Source organism: Aptenodytes patagonicus, chromosome 7 (genome assembly GCF_965638725.1).
Source record: "Aptenodytes patagonicus chromosome 7, bAptPat1.pri.cur, whole genome shotgun sequence".
Lineage (NCBI taxonomy): Eukaryota > Metazoa > Chordata > Aves > Sphenisciformes > Spheniscidae > Aptenodytes > Aptenodytes patagonicus.
The window spans coordinates 968,432-986,057 of NC_134955.1; the positions used below are offsets into that span (position 1 = coordinate 968,432).

At 49.2% G+C, this 17,626-nt stretch overlaps 1 protein-coding gene across 1 annotated transcript in view; it reads right to left on the bottom strand.

The window, feature by feature from the left end:
• Positions 1–16,169, bottom strand: part of BAHD1 (bromo adjacent homology domain containing 1) — a 40,874-nt gene extending 24,705 nt beyond the window's left edge. The window contains exon 1 of the mRNA XM_076343631.1: positions 16,107–16,169. The gene's annotated coding sequence lies outside the window, so the exon portion shown is untranslated. The remainder of the gene's footprint in view (positions 1–16,106) is intronic.
• Between the last annotated feature and the right edge of the window lie 1,457 nt (positions 16,170–17,626).

Below are 17,626 nucleotides of genomic sequence, written 5' to 3' on the forward strand. Positions count from 1 at the left end.
ACAGGAGATGAGTACGTGGAGGTGGGTGTGAAAATCAAGCTCAACTTGTCTCAAAGCTGACAACTTTGAACGAAAGCACTCATGCTTAAGAGACGCTTTGACACTTGGCCTTTGCTATGTCACTCCCCAGTGAATCAGTCATTAAGGTTTCCTTTTAACGAAGACAGGCAGAGTACAGAGATCAGACAAGACGAGCACTGGAAAGGATGGGAGGTGCACAAGACTAGCCTTCCCGTTTCTCAGGTGGTCCAAAGTTTACACAACTTTTGCAATTCTTCTGAAATATCCCAGAGAACATCAGGAGCAACTACTACTACACAAACTACTAGATATATTAAATAACACGTTTACAAAGAATTGCCTATTAGAACTTTAAATAGGTTCCGCATAAAGCTGCCTATGTGACAGCTACGCTAACAACACTCTAAGATGCCTATAAGTAGTTTGAAAAAACAAGTCAAAAATATTTCAGGACAGCTTTGACAGTTATGTTTTTAGAAGGAGCACAAGCTTTGCCAATCAAGTTAATCAAGGTTTAAAGAAAAACCAAGCCCTGCTCATCTGATTTTCCATATATGCAAAATGCAAACTAAATTCCTTCATGGCAGAAGGCTGAGTCTGGTAAAATATCAATCATATGTCACTTTCCTCAGATAGCTCTGGCACCATTCCTGGTTGTATGGACAAAATGGAATAACAAATTATTTCCAAGACTTTATTTTGAAGCACAAGGTGCAAGATTTTTCTATAGTAAATATTAAAGCTCTTCTATATATTATAATCACACTCCTCCACAACGGCTTTAGGAACTTCCTCCAAGCTGCTCGGCTTAAATAATTCAAGATGCACTGTGATTTCATGTATTACACGTGCATCTGCAAAACTGTGCTGCCTTTGGGAATTTCAAGGGCAGGTGCATCCCTGCCAGCTCCTCTCCATTCTGCGAAGCTGTCGCTGCCATCCTATCTCTGGATCTGGACTTCCCTTCTCCTCTCTCCGGTACATGTCCCTCCACAAAGGTCTCCATTCACTCTCAATTCTTTTGACTAGAAACTGTCAGCACAGCACCCTTGAGATCCAAAGACAACTCAACAAGCTCAAAAGTTGCTTTAGGGGAGGGGAAAAAAAACAATGTGAGAAATTCAGGGAAGGGCAAAGCATTCCTTCAATATAACATTTAATTAACCATCCTAAAATCTGACCCAAAAATGCAACTTCAAGAACATTTTTTTTTCCTTTAAATAATCTTCATCTTACTTTCCTCACCTCAGAGCATCCCTCAAAAATGTCTGACAACACAGTGCCTCACCTCAGTGTCTGAATCCTTGGCATTGCAGCTCCAGGTACTGACTCCATCAGTTATCATCTCCGAGAGGAGTGCAGAAGAGAGACTGGATTTTAAAATTTAACAGACACGCATGTTTATAACCTCGACTTAAATTTACAGAAGCCTTAAACCCAGGCAGGCAAAAAAAGGCTATGCTAAATAACAAGTTCATGTAATATTTTCAAGGATTCCTGTGTTCTGACTCATCCCCAGCTGAAATACATTGACCAGAACTACCTCTTCAGACCAAAACTGTAATCTGAATGTATTTTCAGTTGTAGAATAAGCATTTAAGACAGTATCGTCCTTCATTTGGAAATACCTATTGTTTCTATGCAGTTTTAAAAGTAGTATCACATTACTTTAACCTCAGTGTGGTCTATACAAAGCAAGTTGTCCATAAAGCAGAATACCTTTCTGCGATTTCAAATTTCCTCCATCATAGGTTTTGATTCCTCTTTATATTCAAAGTGCAACAGACATTTCAAAAGAAAATAGACTTCCTATTTTTTTATTCTCACTTTCCTACCATCACTTGAAATACCAGCATCCCCCACACACTTCCCCAGCTGAGAACACAGGTGACGGAAGACAACTTATGCTGAGCAGTTTTCCATTTGGGAGCTTCAATCTCAATCCAGAATTCAACTCAAAGAAAGACTTTACAGAACTCTGCATTCCCACTAGAATCCCTGTAACTAAACACTCTCCTTCCTTGTATGTCTTCTAAACCACAGTGCCGCACTGAACGCTAAGCAGAGCTTAAATCTGAAGCCAACTTTGCTGCATTTGAACTTACGGAATGAAAGTTCAGATGTGGCTGAAGCTTAAGTTATTCTCATCAAATTGGGCAGAACTTCTGCAGGTCTAGAAACCTGGAGTTCCAAGCAGGGAAGAGTAAAGTTATAGGACGCCCATTACCATCCCAGTACCTAAAAATTATCAGGTGTCCACATAGGTTTCCTCAAGAAGCTAGCCCACCTGAAAACATCTCTACAAAATATTTTAAGATACACATACAATTATTTTTTTCCATCACAAAATACAGTATCAATCAACACCACACATATAGGTGTATATTCACACATCTTCCAGCGGCACAGTTATGACCAAGGTCGAACTGCCAATCCTAACTAAACTTACTGTAAAACCTTTCCTCCCTCTTTTTAATGCAAGAGCACAGTATTTACAAATGAGTACAAGATTAAGTGAAAAAGTTCCTCTTAAAATTTCACAACTCAACCGGTTTAATGTATTAGGTCAGTCAAAAAAATTTAGCACAACTGAATGGTGCTGCAACACCTGATTTCTCAAAGGAGAACAAGTTCCTTAATTCCTAAGGTGGTGTTAACACACTCACCTGTATGACTGAATTCAGACAAGGGGTTTTTGTTTTGTTTTTTAAAGAGCAGTTTATTAATTGATTCTCCATTAAGGGAATTAGCACACAGGAATACACGCTCTGGTGAGGCAGCAGGTAGAAAGGTGGAAGACAGTTACAGACTCGGGGAGTCGACGTGGAGTGTGCGGGAAGTCCCAAGGCGCAGTTGCACTCGTACAGGAAACGGATGAGATTTTAGTCTGGAACCTAAAGTTATTAACATCTTCATCAGACCAGCCTGAACCTCCACCAGCCACTGAGTGCTTAAAGTTAACTGCTTGGCAATTACACTTTTCATTACTAAGCAATTAGCACTTCAAGGTTTTAAGTGCCCAGAACTGGCTCTTTCCAGAATTATTAGGGGTCCGGCTTGGGCTGGGGAAACCCAAGCACCACGCGTGGACCATTCACCACATCAAACACCATGGCTGCCACGCCACTTCTGGCTGAGGCAGAGGAATCACTGTCCCCTGCACAAACTTAATTTTGCTAATTTAAGCCCAGGAAGCAGAGAGACTCAATGCCCGCGTTGCTAAAGGTCCCAAGCAGAGCTAGAAGAGCATGTCTAGCGACCAGCAGCTGGTTGTCATCAGATGTTGTCATCAGAAATCTGATAAGAGAAAACTCTCAAGCAAGACAGTTGGATGTTGCTACATGTCTCCATACAAGAACTGTTAAGTAGTATTGAAATAACAGAAACCACAAGCCAAACATAGCCAATTCAGCCACTTTTGACAACTAGAAGCCCAATCACTGAAACACCGCTTCCACAAGAGCCCATTTAACTCCCATTAGAAGCTGGCCCAGCTCTTTCATCCTTTACCCGTATTATTAGAGGTATATTTAAATACACACATTTGCTTGCGCCCCAGGTTTGATCAGTCATGGCAACAAATATCACCTTTAAATAGACTGGACAGCATTTGCAGACCTGCGCTGGGAGCGATTTGTTTTATATCCACTCATTAACTTGCATTTACCTACCTACACATGCGTGACACTATTCGGCCATTCAGAAAGGGAGTGATTAAACACACTTAGCTTTCAAAGAAATGGGTATGATAAGACGTTTTCAATAAGGTGAGCCATTTAAACTACATCGCACCAAAGTACTACTTAAGATTTTGTTGCATCTTGCACAGCTGGAAGGAAAAACAGACTTTAAAAAAAAGATCAGGAACAATTAAGAACAATGAATAAACTACACGCTCAATCCCAAGAGCTCTGGATTGAATTATGTGAGGTTTTGGTTGAAGAAGTTTTTGCCCTGTGTCCCATGGGGGCCCTATGAGGTTATGCTCCCTGGGTTGCAGGGCAGACACCCACCTCTGCTACATGACCTTATGCAAAAAGCATGCCCCCAGAGTGACACGTGAGCAGACCCTGCTAAAGACAGCTGTCTACAAGGAGAAATATTTGGGAATCATCTATTGAACCTGCCTGGTTCCTGCCACTTAATATGCCCAGTGCTCTGCTGCAGGAGCAAAGCGCTGGGTTTTGCTCGTCAATTATTCTCAGGCTGCTCCCCAGGACACCCTCAGGAGCCAGCAAGGGATATATGGCCTAAAGAAAACCACCATAAGGTAGACTCAAACATGGCCTTTCCCCAAACCTAACGATTCAGTGACAAAACACAACAACAGACGCAGCAGGTTCCCTGGGGGCAGGCCTGAGACTACTCAGCATTTTCTTAGCAAGTCACATAGTATCTTATTAGTAAGTCACAGGCTCACCTGCAGGCAACACTTGGAGAGACAGCAAGCAAGTCAGAAGACAAGCTATGGGTTCACATACGATCTCGATGGACCAGAGAAGCATTAAAAAAATAAAATTTGAAGAGCCCACTAACAGGGACAAATACACAACTTATACACCGGACAGGTAGGAATCATCAGTCACACAAATGCAAAACGGGCAGCAGCCAGCAAGGTGGCACTCTGCAGAAAGCAGCTGAGGTTTGAGGAGCACAAGCTGGATGAGTCAACAACATCCCACTGTCGAGAAAAAAAATAAACATCATCCTGGGGTAGATGCCCAGGAGCGCTGCATGTCAGACACGCCATCCGCAGCGTGGAAGGAGTCCAGATGGGAGCAGGCTCCAGCTGGCCCACGTCTTTCCATGCTGTTCCAATACTGGACGAGCAAGGGAGCAGCAAGGGCGAAGGACTTGGAGATGACCAGCAAGGAGAGGGCGTAGGGGCTTACGTCATGCAATTAAAAAAAAAAGGCGGAGAAAAAAGTTCATAACATGTAAGAAGATGGTGATACGGCATTCTCTAGGGAATGAGAGGAGAAGGAAAGGACTTAAACTGCACTTAGGGAGATTTAGAAGTCTTTTCCTACATCTTTCCTTCCTGCTGGGCTAGAAAAAGCATGAGATTGCCTAAAGAAGTTGAGGTTAAAAACACTGTTAGAAGAACATCTGTCAGCAACGTTTTGGTACAATTCATCCCCTGCCCCACAGCAGGGCTGACTACGACCGCTCCAAGATCCTCTCTATAGCTGCTACTGCCACAGGTACACATAAATGGGGGCCATACAGCTAGCAAAGGCACTTTAAAGCCTGATTGCCATTTTCACCATTTATTTTTAAGAGCATGCATGTTCAGTATTGCATCTCTCCCCAACCTCCACATCCATCTAGCACTGCAATTTCAGGCTAACAGCACTTCTCATAAGACTGCACTAAAAAAAGAGGCTAGTTAACCCAAACAAGTGCTGCAGTAACTCTATACCACGCTGCCATACTACATGCCACGCGTTACAAGAGAACCACCAGAAGCAGTTCAGCTCACATACAGCACAGGCATTTTTTGATGCAGATAAACTCCTGAGCACCAAGAGCTACAATTGGCTTTGAGACTAAGACAGTTTCATTATACGGCTTCCAGCTTCAACACAAATCTCGCCTACGGTTACTCTGACTTCATACCCGGACATTTCATATGCAAACCTGCGGCTACAAGAGGGGCACATTTAGACATTTGCTCCCAAAGCAGAGGCACCGTCTCATCTCAAGGGGAACCCAGCAACATCCAGTCTTTGAAGACTTCTGTTTTCACATCAGTGCAGGTGACCTCGAAGCCAGCGTGAACTCAAGAGGATAAACCAACAGCAGATCTCTTGGCAAAGGAGCATAGTTATGACTTCCTCTTGGGAACCACAAAGCTTTTAAACAGTTCAGCCTAGTTTTATGGAAAAGTCATGGGTGCCTCCAACTGGATTGTCAGGAAGGTCCCTTGAAGTCGGGCTGTGGCTTCAAAACAGCTAAGCGTGTTGAGTACTGGGGACGAGAGTCCTACAAATGCTACGCAAGCTGTTCTTCACAAATGAGTTCTCTGATGCTTCAGAGACTCCCGCTGTCCTTCCTCCAACTCCAGCTTCCAGGAGAATATATTCGTAACAGGGAAAAGAGCAAAACTTTTGAGGAACTCCTAGCACCGACAAGTGGAGAAACAAAAATAATCAGTATTACCCCTTGATTATCAGCTACAGGATTTGAGAACACTGATTGAACATTGAGATGTTCAACACATGGGACAGATGGATGGGGAAGAGAAAAAATGCCCTCATACATCCAAGTCACTGGCACAAGAGCACTAGGGTAAAAGATGCAAACAGTTTAGAGCTACAGACTCCAGTGGGCTGGGGTACAAGTAGACAAAATCTGAAGCTAGACCATCGTAAATCTGACCGGAGAGGCGATCCAAGAGAGATCCCTGCAGCTGCAAGAGCTGCCAGCTGAAGCAGAGCCAAAGTGGCAGCAGGAGACGCTCACAGCTACCGGTCGAACAGCAGAAGAACTGGTAGAAAGCTTCCAGGAGCTGCTGGGAAATACAAGAAAGCTGCAGCAAGCTCTGCTTTCCCATGCTGCGCCCAGAGGTGGAAGGGTAAACAGCTGATAAGGAGGTATGCCCTGCAAAGCCCCCCCTCCGTGGCCAGAAGAACTGTGCTACCACGTAGTCTCAGCCCCAAGGTCGACTCCCAGCACCCGTGCCCAGATGCCCACCTCCCCAGAGCCAGTTTTGCCGCTAGCAGTCCGAATTTCTGGAGATTTGATCCAAAGAGGATCTGATGCTGGACAACAGCTGCAAAGAGCTTTGAGCTGAGGAGTTTCTGCCTCATATTGCAGTTACAATGCACAAGGATACAACATACCCACGCAGGATATCCCCAGATACCAGAATTTCAGCTTCAGCTGTTTGTCACAGTAAAACATTTTAAGCCCAAGCATGCTAGCAGCATTCTTTAAACTAAAATGACAGATAATATCCCGTTTTAGAGCTCCAAAGTGAGAACCTCGCTACTCATTTCAAGAACCAAGATAAACATTTTATTTAATGGCTGTATTAACAGGAAGAAATACACTTCTCTTTGGAAAGCAAGGCAGACTTGCAATTTTGGCTTCTGCAGAATTTAAACTCTCAATTAAAGATTAATCCCTCTAAATGGGGAAAAAAAAACCCCTCATTTCTTCTGAACAGAAACCAAGCGCAAATTCTGCCTTTGAGTCTCCAGACTGCTCTGCTGCTTACAACCTTGCCACGCAGCGTAGGAGCACTAGCAGAGCCGAGCTATGCTTCTCAGAGCCCCGCGGACACAGAGCATGCCACGAGTCCTGTCGGTTCTCTGCTGTGGTTGACTCGGCCCGCTGGCAGGGCCTGCAAAAGATAACGAACACCAACAAACCTACGCGGCCTTATGCTCAGTCTAACCTTACGGGTTTCCTTTCATATCTCCGAAAGGCTAAGCACACTTGAGCTGGTAAGTGTCTGAAAATTTTCATGCCTTGGGTAAAAGATGAGCCCTCAGGGCACCGCAGCACCTTCAGTCGGTCTGAGTGATCAGAAGCAAATATCCGAATATTCATCCACCTCCCTGCTCCTCAGGCAATGCATATCACTACTACTGCCCTCCAAAAGAGTGCAGAAATACACCAGTGTGCAGCAGTTAAGATGCTTTGTTACTTTTTTAACATGACCAGGACACTGACCTTAAATTTACCTAAACACCTTCAATTTATATTTTTTTAGGGGGGTCTAAATATACATGTAAAGACTCCTTTGGGTAGAATAGGGAGAAAGCATTTACAACTTGCTTTGTTCAGCTGAGGGACTGGACAGGTTTTTATACGGCTGCATGAGTTTTCCAGCCTGCTAGAAAGGAAAGAAAATTAGGACTGCACCTTACAATCTATATAGGAAGGTGTAAAGCTCTAAGAGCTGGAATGAGACCTCGGTGCAGCACCTGAAGCCACTTTCCCCCTTTTTTTATTTTTATATTGACTATGTTTCATTTACACACAACAGACTCCTCCAAGAGGAACTATCTGACCTTCAAGTACTCTAAGCACTGCTCTATATAGGGTTATTATAGCTAACTAGGTTTTAATCATGTTTAAGTACTGAAAAGTAAAAATGCTGCTGTTGCGCTTGCTTCCCTGCCCCTCCATGGTCCATTTCTCACCATTGCCTCTGATGGTTTCCTTGGAAACATATGCAAGCTTAAATTGGATTGACATTCACTTAGTGGACAGATGGAGTTTTGAACAGCCCAATGCCTGAAATTCAAGGCTGAGTTTTTGGATAAATCATGTTATCAGTACAAAAACACCTCCCCAAGCTCCCAAAACCCCCAAACTTTGTGGAAAGGTTAAGGATCACCTAATTATTCAGCAGTGAGCTTTGAGGTGGCATCTCAGGCAAGGTCAGCGATTACCCATTGTGTTTGTATGAAAGCATTGGGCTAAGCACGCGACAACATTTTTGTTTGGAGGGAAGGATTTAATTTTTGTTAAGCACCGAGAAAACAGAAGAGTTCTTAAGCTCATTAGTGGTTTCAGGCAGGACAACTGATGCAAATCACACGTTTGCTGAACGCAGACAAGAGCCTTCCGCAGGTAGCGATGCAACGCACTATCCGCACTGTAATTATGCTACTTGCATCAAAGACTTCAGTGCTAGGCTGAAGTTACTCCTAATGACTGATGCTGACCCGCGGCCCCCATGCAGAGCTGCAGCCTGCTTCTTCCCCAGCACCAAGAGGGCCAGGTTTTTTATCACACCTTTGTAGCCCCGGAGGTGTCAGGACTGCAATTTCAGCAAAGCTGGTAATTTATTCTGAAGTAGGAATTATTCCCTGGCTCTTCTTCCACTATATGGGAAGAAATGGAAATGGCAAGAAATGAAAATGGCTTTTTCTTTTTTTGAAGGTTAGCTAAACAGTGCTTTCCCAATCATGGTGCCTGTCCTCTCCAACAGGGTTTGAAAGGATTCACCTCTTTGCAACCAGAACACAAGAAGGACAGTAGAAGTCCCAAATAACTACAGTTCTAGAGATCTTTCATGAAATCCAGCATCTAGGAAAGGGAGAGACAAGATGACAAGGCTTTCATGAGGGGAAAGGGGGGCAGACAGCCGTCATTACATATTCTGCCTCGCCAGGCACTCTGCCCAGCACGTGCTTGGTTTCTGTACGTACCACCTCTAGATAATTAGGGATGTGCGAGAGAGTTGGGGTTACTAAGTGACTGTTTAGGGCACAAGTCCCGGAAACACCTGGTTCACTTCCGCTGCTCATGCAATTTGCTGAAATCTAAGGAATTCCCAGTTTGGGATTTACCTGTCCAAGTCGTCAGGATTTTCATACCTGTCCTGCCACCTGGCATTTAGCCAGGATTTTAAGAAAAATCTCCTCTTCTCTGTCTACACATGATTATAGCTGCCAAATCCTTTTCCTTTGCTATCTTGCTCACCTTGGAGAGATCTGCTGTGTTTCCTTTCTCTGAACTACCTCCAACCTTGCTTTCTTGAACCGATTTTGACTGAGCTAGACAAACAAAGAAACAAAACAAAACCAAAACACAGATGCAAGAGGCCTGTTTGTTTTTTTTTTTTAATTTAAAAAAAACCCCTCCTGCTGCCCGCTAGTTTCCTTCACAAGCCTGCGCTTTCCTCCTCCTTCCAAGTCTTCCATGTTTATCAATATGTGATTATTGCTACTTATTCCTCGCTGCCTGCATTCCCCCACTGCCTCTCCATCCTCCCTCTGCAGAGGGAGATGCCTCGATGCCCCTCTCCACCCCCGCTCCCGCAAATCCTTTTCCTTTTTACGGTATTCCCAAACCTAAATCAGCAAGAATGCGCTCCATCTGCCAACTGCCCTAATACTTACAGCAAACGATCATATAACACCGTCTCTCTCGCAAAGCGTCGAGCCCCCTCCATTTTAGGGTCTAGTTAAAATGCTCTTTAGTTTAAAGAACTTCCCCGGCGAGGGTTCGGCGTGAGAGGGTGCTTCCCGGCTCGGGCAGCATCCGCCAGCTCTGCGAGCAACGTGCTGCTGCAGCTGCTCGGCCGTGCTCCCCGCAGCAGCGCCTTCTCCCTTCCAGCCTGCAAAAGTCAACTCAACCATCTTTTCCTCGCATGCCTGTAACTCCCAATTTCTTTTCTTCGCTGCCAATTTAAGCCTATTCCAGGTATTCTGCAGGCACTCGAAGACACAATGAAGACAAGCAGCAGAGGATAATGCTGTACTGTGTGAAGGCAGGCTAAAGCTTGCTATTTTCAGTGCTTTACACAGGCCACAGCCAGGAACAATAGAAGGCCATGCATGGTGTACGTATGAAGCAGCACAGTTCAGCGATGCCCATGGATCTTGATGCTTCTCTAGCACTGTGATTTTATTTAAGGGATGATAATTCAGACAGCGAAAAATAAGCTGCCAGCAAAGGGGTTTTATTCAAATCAATGCTAGGAAAATGCCTCTTTTATTTCTAAGAGCATCGTAAATAATTTGAAATACTGATACACTTGCAGTCACTAAAAGCCAAGATCTTTTATTCAAAAAAAACCAAACCCCAAAATAAACAAACAATCAAGCCTGCTGAGCTGGGCAAGCTGTATAGTTTCAAAGCTGAGCATGAGAAAGCCCTTCAAAAAACTGCTTGAAGAACAATGGGTGCCAGCAAGCACTCCTGTGATGTGGCTTACAAAGGGGGGGGAGAAATAATTTTCTTGTTTAGTCACACCTTTGTTCAAGAGAACTGGGACACGAGGAACACAGCAACTGGCAGCTCTGAACCAAAACATCATCTTATTCCTGAACACGACACATTTAACATAGATCCCACGCTCTTCAATGGCAAAAACACTCCAGTTCAGCCACAGAGGAACCCACCTGCTTCGCGTGCAATTTCCAGAAGCACTTACATCCACGACACACAGGACAGCACCCAGATCGGCAGCATATTACAGCAGGAAAAAAAGCCCACCCGGGCTGCGTTACACTCCTTTCGGCAGGGGAAGGAGACAGCCACAACATGGACGCATCCCAAAGCCTCCCCGGCTCTGAGCCGCTCTCCAGCACCAGCGTGCCGGCCTCGCCGCCCCAACGCGGCACCCAACGCGCCGACGAGACGAGCTGACACCCTGCTGACGCCACGAGACTCTTTTTCATCACGGTGCTTGGCCACACGCGTTACAGTAAACACCTCTCGAAAGCCCGTACTGCAAGTCTCTAAACACGCTGGGAAATTTAAATGGCAAAAGAAGGAGAATTACAAAACGAATGATTGAAAGCAGCCCTCAGCAAAAATTCAACCGAGCATCTTTAATGAAGATGGCACCTATAATCTGAGTCAGAATTTTTTTTAAAAAAGGTGATTAAAAGCAGCATTCCCGGCCGTGCCACGTGTGAAAAGCGTAGACGCAAGGCCCTGAACACACTGTGCTCTCAGTGAGCTCGCGTGAGCTGACACACATTCCTTCCCCACCTTAATAGGTGTTTATTTGCTATACTCTACTGCTAACGGCACAGCTCGGACACCAAGCGTGATTGCTCAGTGCCGCCGGACTTACGGCATGTTACTCTGCATATTCCCACATTTTTTAACTGGCCAAGGAAAGACACATTCAGTTCCCCATCGCCGAGAGGCCATTGAACGCCTGCCTAAGTGGCGAGCAGGCTCGCACCCAAGAGAACCCAGGCAAAAACCAGAAGCGTCCCCCGTCTTATTTTTGACTCGCATGGAGTTAACAACCACACCCCCTCTACGAAAAATTTCATGAAATTCAGTGTATATCAATGACTAGCTGAATATGGGAAAAATAACTGCTTCTCCAGACAAGTTATCCTCATCTTCAGCTACATTTCACCAGAACCAGAGAGCAGCACTGCCGTCCCTAGTTGAGGGGCTTCCGCTACGATTTAACTCGAAATATTCTTTGCAAGTTGTATTACTGTAATATTGATAGTTCAGAGACATTAAAAAGAGGTTCAGGTTGCTTACTTCGCTCAGCTGACCACACTTTTTACATCTCGCCGGCTCTCCATACTCTCTCCTATTTTGTATGGGTTTGAAGAAATAACATGTAACAGATGAATTAAATTCCAATGGCACAAGTATTGACAGGGGACAGAGAACAGGTGCAAAATGAATTCATTTTAAATGAGATTTATATTTATTCTTCTTAATGACATCCTTTGGTTTAACTTTTTAATGATAACATCAGTCCCTCATTTCGCTTTACAGCAAGATAAAGATTTCTGTGGTCCTGTTCTTCTGAAGGAAGATTTATTTTTACTCTCACGTAAAACATCACTCCGACTCTACTTTATTCTACTTTTTTATAATAAAGCTTCATGCTAGAATATCAAGTCTGGACAGTAACTGGATAAAGGCCTATTGCATTGTCCCATGCAATCACATTTCTTTCCGTCTTAAGAAATAAAACCAGTAGCATTACATTTAAGTGCATTTCCCCCATTTAAAGAATATCGGTTGCCAGCACGGGGGTTGCAAGTGCGAACGCTTAGAGGGTTAAATCGTAATTGTCTTGTAACTCATTCACTCAAGAGTAGCAATCTGGCCATGAATTTTAATATTTTTTGTCATTAAAAAACATGCCTTTGGTCCAATGAAATAGGAGACTGCTGCGCTGGACAGCTATGAGCATTTCTGAACAAACCCCCGCCGCCCCAAAGCCTTACAGTCTTCATGCTGAAGCAAGGGGCCCCAATTCCTCCCGAGCACTGTCTACAAAGTGTCTCCCCCCCCCCCCCCCCCCCCCCCAAATGCAGTTTGCATCCAGGAGCTACGAACACTCCCCAGCCTTCACGCTTCGAGGAAATATCTGAAGATAGACACAAATCTGCAGCCACAAATATAACCAGTTTACTTGCGGCTCACCTATAACCTGCCTGTAAACAGGCACGCAAATGCATTGCGAGGTGAAGAAGACGACCAAAACAGACGGTCAGAAAGCCCTCTGGATTCGGAGGAAAGCCCCTGGGACGATCAGACTTCCCTAGCGGTCACATACACGGCTACCCTGGCCCGCGACAGCCTATGGCACAAAGCACACAGCTTGTGTTTGAACCTATTTTTAGTTTTACGACTTCTTCGGGGTGTTTATTTTTCAGTTTTTTTATTTCCCAGTTATCGGAACTGCCGTTTCATGTATTATTAACAATATGATAGTTGTGACTTAATTAGTTTGGCTGGTTGGGCACAAAGCGGGGGTTGTTCCCGGCGTTACTTCCATGGGGTGTACTGCCATGGTTAGCTGAGTATTAGATAGGGCAAAAGAAACTCCTCTTGGATGCAATATTTGCACATCTGAACATATCTTCCTATTTTTGCAGCACCAGATACAATCATTCATTCATCTTCTTGTGATCTGAACCTAATGTCAAACAGCAAGCGTGCCTTTCCCTACTATTTCTAATTCTTTTTCAAATGTTTACTTTGGATAGATTTACTGCTAAGGGGTTATTTTCAGCGCTGCAGTAGTATTAGAAAAGCATTTACCAAAGGGTGTATTTCCCCAAAATAATTGCCAAGCGCTATCTAAATGGGTTGTCCACAGGCTGTACCAGCACACGCGTCCTGCGGTCCGTACAGCCCCCGAATCACACAGCAGCAATTAAACCATCACAGCAAACAAAATTAGCTTACATGTTCTGCCCAGAGAGGTTAAAAAACCAAATAATAAGGCTGTCAGACTGGAAACGGAAAGGTGATGCAGATGATTGGTGAGAAGGACAGAGCACCAACATTAGACTAACTGATATAGTTGGATGAGAAAACCTCAGCGGCTTCTGAAATAACACCATTTCTGCTACGGGACCAGGGTTGTGACTGTTTTTCCCCCAAATGCTACATTTCTAAGTGGCATTATATTGTTCTGTGCAATTGCCACCAACAACCCACAGCAAACAGAGCATCCAGAAAGGATCCGCTCTCACAAAGTTGAGGGAATTATTTTCACCCGCAGGTTTAGCATTTTCCAGCCGATTTTGCACCCGTAACCGATGCTACGCTTCACCGTGGTAGCAATTCTGTTCTGCTCGAGAACAGCAGTTGGAAAGCCTGTGCTGCTGCTCCATTTAAAATGCTGCACTGAATTCATTAGGAAAACAAACAGAAATCAGGGTTTAAATCCAAAACGTCCTGTTAAATCAGACTAACACACAGTTTCCTATCGCAAGCAAATATTTAGACAGTTCCAGCTGAAGCTCGAGAACGATTCAGGTAGCCAGGATACGACAAACGTGAAGGATGGTTCGGGATGAATATGTTAGCAGGATATTTCTGTTAAAGCGATCAGCAGCGTGCTGGTATTTAAATCACATTAAGATTTCAAAAGCATCAGTCTATCATACAGTTCGTGTCACCCTACCTCTCACAACCGTGAGGTCCGGAAACCTTAAAATAAAAACCCGAGACCCCAGAACACAGTCCTGCAACCGCAGCACCAGCGACCACACAGAGCCCGCCAGTCTGGAGCGAGCGCTTTCTAATTGTGGCAAACTGATGGACAGATCAATTAACCAGGCTAGCAAAAGCCCAGAAAAGCCTTTCGCTTTGAGGTTCGCCTGCTCCTGACAATGATGACTTCAGATGGAGAGCGAGCACGAGGGGCAGCTGTATTCTTTAAAACAAAACAAAACCAGAACCTCTTTCAGATAAGCACTGGTGGAAAGGGGCGGGGGGGGGGGGGGGGGGGGAGGCAAACAGAATAGATCCCAAATGCTTGTATTTTTCGAGTTTTCACGGCTGCTCTTTTGAAAGAGAGGGGGTCCCCGCGACTCCCCGCACCGGGGCAGGGAGAGAGACGGCGGGGTGCAGGCACCCCCGCGTCGGCGGCTGTCTGTCGAGCAGTAGCCCGGAGAGCACTTGCTAGTCTGCCGAGATCTGCCCAGTCACATGCGCTGGCTCCTGCGCCTTGTAGAAGCAGCTGGAAAAGAGGGAGCCAGCGAAGCTGCCTCCATTAGGAGCTACTGCTACACAAAAGGAGAAGAGGAAACAAGCTCTCGGCCACCAGAGCTACCCACAGGAAAAGAGAGATGTCCAGGGCCACGGGAAACGCACGGCAAGTGCAGCCGGAGGAGGCCGGGGGGGTTAAAACACGATGAAAATTAAGACTCCTCCGCCTTCCCCCAAAGAGGCTCGATGCCACCTGCGCTCACGTAGATAAACTGCTCACAACCCGCACGGCATCGCCGATACCTTACAGCAAGCGATGAGAAAGTCCATGAACTCGCCCGGTCAATTAACGGCCCTCCAGGCGAGGGGTTCGTTTCCACGCTCAGGCGCGGCCCCCCCCCCCCCCCCCCCAAAACACCGACCCACCGCCACGCCCGCCCCGTGCAAACTTCTCGATGGGCAGAGCCGGTTTTGCTCTCGGCTGCCGCCCCGAAACAGCCTCCCGTGCCCCAGGAGGGGCCGGCACGGAGGGAGCCGGAGGAGAGCGGCTCCGCCAACCCACGCTCTCGGCGGTTTTCCCCGGGAATCGCCTCAAAACCGGCGATATCGAGACCACCCCTCACCCTCCCGCTGCACGAACCCCCGGGGCGATAAGCCCCCACCGAGCCCGCACCGGTTCCGGCCCGGAGGCCTGGGCCCCCCCCCCCGCGCCGCCTGTCAGACGGCCGCCGGCCCCGCCGCCTTTGTCCTGCCGAGCCGCCGGGGCCGGACGGGCTCGCCCCGAGGGAGGACCCGCCGGGCCGGGCCGGGCCGGGGGCGGGGGGGGGGGGGGAGGGGGGTGTAGGCTCGGCCTCGCGCCGCCGGGACTTCGCGAGTTAACGGCCGCCGCGCGCGCCCAACCGCCGCCCGCACCTGAGGGCGGCCCGGCCCGGCCCACCTGCCGCCGAGGCCGCTTCCCCGCGGGGCGCCGAGCCGCGGCCGCCCGCGATGCCCTCCCAGGGCTCCCGCCGCCGGCGCCGGAGCCGCCCACCCCCGTCGGCGAGGAAAGTTCCCGGTGGCCCCGCGCCCCCACCCCGCCCCGGAGCGGCGGCGGCACCTGCTCCCGGCCCGCCGGAGTTACCGGGGGCGAAGGGGACGAGGCGGCGCCGCGGGTTCCTCCGGGCGGTCGGCACGGCCGCGTGGGGACTCACCGGGGCGCGTTCCCGCGCCGCGGGGCTGCCGCAGGCCCCGGCCGGGGAGAGATCCAGCGACGGGAGCCCTCCCGGGGCGCCCGAGTACCGGGCTCCACGCTGCTGCGTCAGCGCCGCCTCCTCCGCCGCCTCTTCGGCAGCCGCCCGGCTGCGGGATGGGGATGAGGCGCCCCCGCTGCCGCCGCCCGCCCTCGCCGCAGGGCGTCGCGATCCGGCGCGGCCCGGGCGGGCGGCGCGCAGAGGCCGGGAGCGGGCGGGGGCGGGTGCCGGGGCCGCGGGGAGGAGGAGGAGGCACCGCCGCCGCCGCTCGCCGCCGCGAACTCCCCGCAAGCCGCGAGCCCCTCCGTCCTCCTTCCTGCTTCCTCGTCCGCAGCCAATCGCCGACCGCCGCTCCGCCGCTCGCTCCGTCGCGCCGGCCAATCGCGCGCGCTCCTGCCCGCCGCCACCGGCCAATCGTCGCGCCCGCCCCCGCCCCTCGCCCCCCCCGCCCCGCTCCCCCCCCCCCCCCCCGGTCCCGGCCCCCCCGGGAGCCCCTCACAGCCCCGGCCGCGCCCGGTCCCCCGCCCCCCCCCCCCCCCCGCGGCCCGGAGGCACCGGGGTAAGAGCCGCGGTGCCGGGGGTGCTGCCCGCCCCCCGGGGGGCACAGCCGAGCTGGGGGCGCCGGGGAAGCCCCCGACCCCGGCGGTTTCCTCACAGGACGGGGAGCGCGGGGCGCGGCCCCGCGCTCTCCTGTCAGCGCCGCGCCGCCCCGGCTGCGGGGAGCGGCGGCCACCGGCGGTTTCCCCAGCGGAGCCCGCGCTCCCCGAGACGCCTTCGCACCCCGGAGCCGTAACCAGCGCCTCCCCGCCCGGCCACCGGCGGCCTGCGCGGCCCGGCGGGCGACCGCAGCCGGGCCCCACGGCCCCGGCCCCGCGTGGGATCCCACCAGTCTCACCGTTGGTGTGGTGTGTGTGTCCCCCCCCCCATTTAAATGGGGTCCTTGCATCCAAACTCTGGAAAAGTTGGAAGTCGCGGGGGGTTTGGGCAGACGGTGCGCGAGCAGGGGGAGCGCAGGCGGTGGCAGCCTCGCTGGGAGCTGCCACGAAGGAGAGGAGCGAGGCAGGGCGAAGGTGCGGGGGTTTGGGTGCCCGTCCTTGCCACCCGCCTCGTCCCTGGAGAGCCGAGGACGGCACCGGCGTATGTGAAAGGTCAAGGACCCTTCCTTGGCTGGGTTGCTTCCCCCCCGAGCAGCCCTGTAACCCGGCATCGGTGAAATGCCCCGATCCTTTGAGGGGGGAAAAGGCCAACGGGGAAATACCAGGTGCCCCAGAGCTTCCTCGCGTAGCCTGTGCCCACCGGGACACGTTATGTCCTCACACGGTCTACACAGACTCCACCGATAGGCCTGAGACATGGCAGTGATTTCTTCTTCCCCACCAGGAGAGCATCTGTAACTCTCCATATTCTCCTGAAAAATGGGTTTAAAAACCTAAAGGAGATACAACAAGCCTTGGCAGTTCTTTAATCAGTGATGTGGTGGT